A 5,966-nucleotide genomic window follows, 5' to 3' on the forward strand; every position below is an offset into this window, starting at 1 on the left:
TTGTGGCCTCGGGGCTCCGGGGCGCAGGCTCAACAGTTGTGGCCCACAGGCTTAGCTGCCCTGCGGCACGTGGGCTCCGCCTGGACTAGGGACTGAACCTGTGTCCCCCGCGCTGGCAGGTGGGTTCTTTACCACTGAGCCTGCAGGGAAGCCCTGTGATGGCTTCTCCAAAATGCCCTCTATGGAGAGAAGCCTTCCCACACTGAGTGAGCTCCTAGACAGCCTGGCCCCTGAGGGCTTCTGGGGAACCCCAGGTAGTCCCACGAGGGCCCCACTTGAGAGCGTGTCCTGGAGTGGGTTCCAGCTCCACTCTTGTCCCTCTGGCAGCTGGCGGGCAGCCCCAGGAACGCAAGCTGTTGTTTCTGAGGTGACTGTGGACTGGAGAACACAGGATGAGTCTAGAGCAAAGACAAATGTCAACACACTCTCTGTTCAGCCTTATTCTTGAATAAACGCTCTCCAGGCTGTTTCAACTGTTTGGCTAATTTTCACACTTTTCAAAAAGTTGACAATTTTTGCCCATTTTCCGGTTGACTTTATGGAGGAGGCAATGTCTGTAATCCTTACACTGACATTTTCACTGATCTCGCTCACACTTGCTTGTGTTTTAAACTTGCAAGTAAACGTCAATTTTTCTCAAATATGACTGTTTCAAAAAACCATCGTCTCATGACTGATTAGCATTCCATTCTATGAACACATTATTATTTACTTAAAACCCCCTCCCAACTGGCCCACACGAAGAGGTGGCAGGCTCTGGGGACATAGGGAGCCAGCTGGTACTGACGCTCAAGAGCCACTTGTGTGCATGTCTTCCCAATTCCCCGTTCAGTAGGTCCCACCGGTGGCTTGAAATCAGCCATGGGGGAAATGCGTACACCACAGAAATTGACAGAAATTACAAAACATTTCTCCCTATTCCCAACTGAGTGGCAGCTGGTTATGGTTATGGTTATTTTCCTTTGACTTAACGAATTTTTTTAATCTCTCCCATGTTGATTTATTAGTAGATCATTTCTAATATTTCACAGTGCTGAACACTGTCATGTAATGAGCTTTCTGCACCTTGTTGAAACTCCTTTACAGCTGGGAACCGGACTTGCCTGGTGGTCCCGCGGTTAAGAGTCCGCCTGCCAGTGCAGGGGACACGTTCCATCCCTGATCCGGGAAGATCCACATGCCGTGGAGCAACTAAGCCCGTATGCCACAGCTACTGAGCCTGCTCTCTAGGGCCCAGGAGCTGTAAGTACTGAGCCCACCGCAAGGCAAAGCCTTCACGCTGCAGCTAGACAGGAGCCCCTGTCCGCGGCAGCTAGACAGGAGCCCCCGTCCGCTGCAACCAGAGAAAGCCTGCAAACAGCAACACAGACTCAGCACAACAAAAATAAATAGGTAAAAATTAGTTTACAATTTCAAAAATGCATTAAAAAAGACAACCCTCCCCGAGAGAGGCTGGGAACAGGCCACCTTGTCACAAGAAAGCCTGAGACAGAGTAAAACACACACGACCTCCTAGATCGTTAACTTTTACAGAGTGAGTGTCTTTCAACACACCCACACCGCACATTCCCAAGCGGGTGCTGCCTCCCGGGTTTCCGTGCTGTCTCCAGGTGAAGTCGCGTCTGCACGACAGCAGTGCCCGTGGTGCTGCACAGTTCCGACCCAGGAGTAATCGGGGCGCTCCTGCAGCTGCTCCCAGAACCAGGACGCGCGCACCCGACGCAGGATCCCTTCTCCTCTATCAGCGGCCCAGCTGCGCAGGGAACCAGGCTCCCAGCGCCCTGCTGCTCAGAGCCCCGGCCCCCGCCCTCCCCCCGCCCCCCAGAGCCGGCAGTGACTCTGGGAGCATCTAACACCCTGGGTTAAATCCCTTTCTGATTAGAATTGCGGGGATGGCTTCTGTTTCCTTAACTGGACCCTGACTGATGCGAGGCCTGCAGTCAGAGCTGGCGATTCAGCCATATTCCACCTAAAAGGTGGCTCAAGTCCAGGCTCTGCCTGCGTTCTGGAGAGCCTCCTGCTGTTATGCCGAAGCAGCAACGTGGACACCCCGCATCAAACAGCTCCCCTGGCCTGGCCGGCCCCCGTGGCGCACAGGCCGCCTCTGAGGGGGCTCAGGGCCAGCAGACACTGCCTGCACTGCGGAAATCCTGCTGCTTCCGGGTTGCCTCTGTCCACACAGAGGGCAAGGGCCATACCGTCCTGGCCCAACGCCATACGACTCGGGCCTGATGAGAGTCTGCAGCAACACACGGATTGAGTTGAAACGCCTTTCATCCTAGAGACTGGGGGCCTCCTTCTATTCCCTACAGACAAAGCCACCGGAGGTTCAATCAGAGCCTCCGGGGGATTGTTGGGGAGGACTGCTGGTGTGCGGAGCACAGAGGAGGGGCCCCCACGCTGCACCCAGGACCCCACTGGGGACCACAGAGGATTTTTTCAATTTAATCATTATCTACTTATTTTAAGGTGGAGTAGAAAAATATGACATGTGAAACAAGCCGAATTTCATGAGCAATATTTCTTTAGAACATGTTAGAAAGGAAAACCAATTACAGAGAATTATTAGGGAAATAATAGCAGAAGTGGCATGAAGAGATGGCCAGAACCACGCAGGTGGCATGCCAATTCCTAAGATCTGGAAGTCCCATGGCGAGATGACATCTGGCCCTTGTGACAACCGCGAGTCGCTTAGCTCTGCCCCCACGTTAGGATGGAGTGAGGCTCAGATGACTGAAGTGATCTGCCAGTGTCACATGGCTGCCGGCGTTTGGTGACGCAGTTGGGATTCTTCCCTGGCTGCTGCGGTCTTTGCCCCCTCCCACCCCCACCGCATTTGTCATAGGCAGACCCTGAAACACACCAGGGAGAGGGACTTTGGAGAAGTGAGAAACTCTTCCAGGCCACTTCCTCCTGGTGTCTGTCGCATCCCCCAGGTCCTGGTTCCCCTCGGAGGGGCTGGTGTGTTGCAGAGAGCACCCAGGGGAGGTGCCGGGTCTGGGGGATGCATGTCCACGCTGGCCACTTCCTCCAAGGCACAGGTCAAAAGGAAGCGGGCGCCTTCAGGTTCAGCGGCAGAGAGGAGGCAGGGGCCTGTCCCAAGCTTCTTGGCCTCCTCTCGGGGCTGCAGTCAATATCCCAGGAAAACAAGAGAGAAAGTGCAGCTGGGGTGGTGCGGGGGTTGGGAGGCTGCCTGGACACAGGCTGAGTCCCTTCTCAAAAGCCAGGGACCCGCGTGGCCCAGCACTCGGGCTCAGAGCTGTCCGAGCCAGCCTCCTGAGGAGCCACTGCCGTGGGTACACCCCCCGTGCCGGGGCTTTCAGCATTGACCCAGGGCGCCGGCTGGGCACCCACAGGCCGGCCCACGGGGCAGAGGATGTCTGCTGGGCTCGGCTGCAGCTCACTGCTCTCCTCCAACCCAAAAGACTTCTGTTTCCTCTGTCTTAGATTCTCATAACAGCTGGAGGAACACTGCCTCCGCATCACCGAGGCCTCAGCCTTGAACAACTGTGTGCAGGGCCTCCTTCGAGCCTGGCTCTGCTGTACCCAGGGCAGAGATGGACGGGATGCTAGTGGTGACCAAGGGACCTGGGGAGCGGGGGAGCACGAGGGATGGCAGGTTCTGGATGCTGGCCTTGACCAGACCGTCTTAAGCGCTTCCTTGTCATTCTCGCCTGGCTTAAAAAAGACGTGCTGGCCGAGTGCCTGGGTAGCTCAGTCGGCAGAGCATCAGAGCTTTACTCTGAGGGTCCAGGGTTCGAGTCACTGTCCAGGCACCCAAAGTAAATAAACAAGTACACAAAGCTGAAAAACAACCTACACGTCCAACAGCAGAGGAATGGACACAGAGGACGCCAGATGCACACGCAGTGGAGCACCGCTGAGGCATGAAAGGAATGAAATAATGCCATCTGCAGCAACACGGAGGCACCCAGAGACCACCATACTCAGCAAGTCGGAAGGAGAAAGACAAACGCCGTACGCTGTCACTTAGGTGCGGACTCTAAACCACAACACCCATGAACCGGTCTGTGAAATAGAAACAGCATCACAGATGTGTGGTTGCCGAGGAGAGGGAGTGGGAGATGGCGTGAGTGATAACAGACTGAATAAACCCCAAGTCCTGCTGTGTATGAGTATCCTGGGACAAACCCTAATGGGAAAGAATATTAACAGTATGTGTGTGTACAACTCAATCACTTTGCTAAAGGGCAGAAATCCACACGCTATAAGTAAAGTAACGTGAACGACAGCCCCACACTCACTCACTCACCAGTGGACAGTAACTTTATAGTGGAGAGCACTGGCAGACTTCCAGCGCAACCAAGTGACCCCACCTAACATCAGCAATGCTGGGACACAGTGGCACCAGGACCTCGTGACAAGGTGACCTGAGACAGACCCAGTATTATATACAGCGTTCCTGCCGAAAATGCAAAGGCCGCATGCAGCGAGGAAACGTCAGGCAGACCCACGAGGAGGGATCATCTAAAAAGCAACTGGCCTGTGCTCTTTACAAATATCTAGGTCAGAAAGACAAAGAAGGGCTAAGAAACTGTTCCCGATCAAGAGACTCAAGGGACATGAACATGAAATGCAATGTGTGGTCCTCGAATGGATCTTGGAAGTGAAAGTCACTCAGTTGTGTCTCTTGGTGATGCCATGACCATAGTCCATGGAATTCTCCAGAATACTGGAGTGTGTAGCTGTTTCCTTCTCCTGGGAATCTTCCCAACCCAGAGATCAAGCCCAGGTCTCCCACAGTGCAGGCAGATTCTCTACCAGCTGAGCCACCAGGGAAGCCCAAGAATACTGGAGTGGGCAGCCTGTCCCTTCTCCAGGGGATCTTCCCAACCCAGGAATCGAACCGGGGTCTCCTGCATTGCGGGAAGATTCTTTACCAACTGAGCCACCAGGGAAGCCCTATGGATCTTGGCCAGAAAGGACATTATTGTGACTTGGGAGAACCTGACCATGGGCTGTACATTAGATAACAGGATTGTATCAACGTCCAATTTCTAGATTTTGATGACAGTACTCTGGTTTTGTATCAGAACTCTGCAGTGGCCACAGGACTGGAAAAAGTCAGCTTTCATTCCAATCCCAAAGAAGGGCAGTGCCGAAGAATGCTCAAACTACAGCACAGTTGTGTTCATTTCACATGCCAGCAAGGCTATGTTCAAAATCCTTCAAGCTAGGCTTTAGCAGTATGTGGACTGAGAACTTCCAGATGCACAAGCTGGGCCTCAAAGGTAGAGAGGAACCAGAGATCGAATTATCAACATTCGCTGGATCACGGAGAAAGCAAGGGACATCAAGAAAAATATCTACTTCTGCTTCACTGACTACGCTAAAGCCTTTGACTGTGTGGATTACAACAAACTGTGTGAAATTCTTAAAGAGATGGGCATACCAGACCACCTTACCTGTCTCCTGAAAAACCTTTATGTAGGTCAAGAAGCAACAGTTAGAACCAGACATGGAAAAACTGACTGGTTCAAAATTGGGAAAGAGTGTGACAAGGCTACATATTGTCACCCGGCTTATTTAACTTATATGCAGAGTACATAATGCAAAATGCTAGGCTGGAAGACTCACAAGCTGGAATCAAGATTGCTGGGAGAAATATCAACAACCTCAGATATGCAGATGATACCACGCTAATGGCAGAATCAAAGAGGAACTATAGAGCCTCTTGATGAAGGTAAAAGGGGCAAGTGAAAAAGCTGGCTTGAAACTCAACATGATCATGGCATCCAGGGCCATCACTTCATGGCAAATAGACGGGGAAAAAGTGGAAGCAGTGACAGACTTCATTTTCTTGGGCTCCAAAATCACTGCAGATGGTGACTGCGGCCATGAAATTAAAAAGATGCTTGCTCCTTGGAAGGAAAGCTATGACAGCGTTTTAAAAAGCAGAGACATCACTTTGCTGCCACAGGTCTGTATAGTCAAGCTTATGGTTT

At 52.4% G+C, this 5,966-nt stretch overlaps 1 non-coding gene across 1 annotated transcript; it reads left to right on the forward strand.

The window, feature by feature from the left end:
* Positions 1 to 3,703: 3,703 nt before the first annotated feature.
* On the forward strand, positions 3,704 to 3,776 carry TRNAK-UUU (transfer RNA lysine (anticodon UUU)). The gene has a single exon. It is a non-coding gene; the product is annotated as a tRNA-Lys (tRNA).
* Positions 3,777 to 5,966: the final 2,190 nt, after the last annotated feature.

The sequence above is a fragment of the Bos javanicus genome, chromosome 22, assembly GCF_032452875.1.
Source record: "Bos javanicus breed banteng chromosome 22, ARS-OSU_banteng_1.0, whole genome shotgun sequence".
Classification (NCBI taxonomy): domain Eukaryota; kingdom Metazoa; phylum Chordata; class Mammalia; order Artiodactyla; family Bovidae; genus Bos; species Bos javanicus.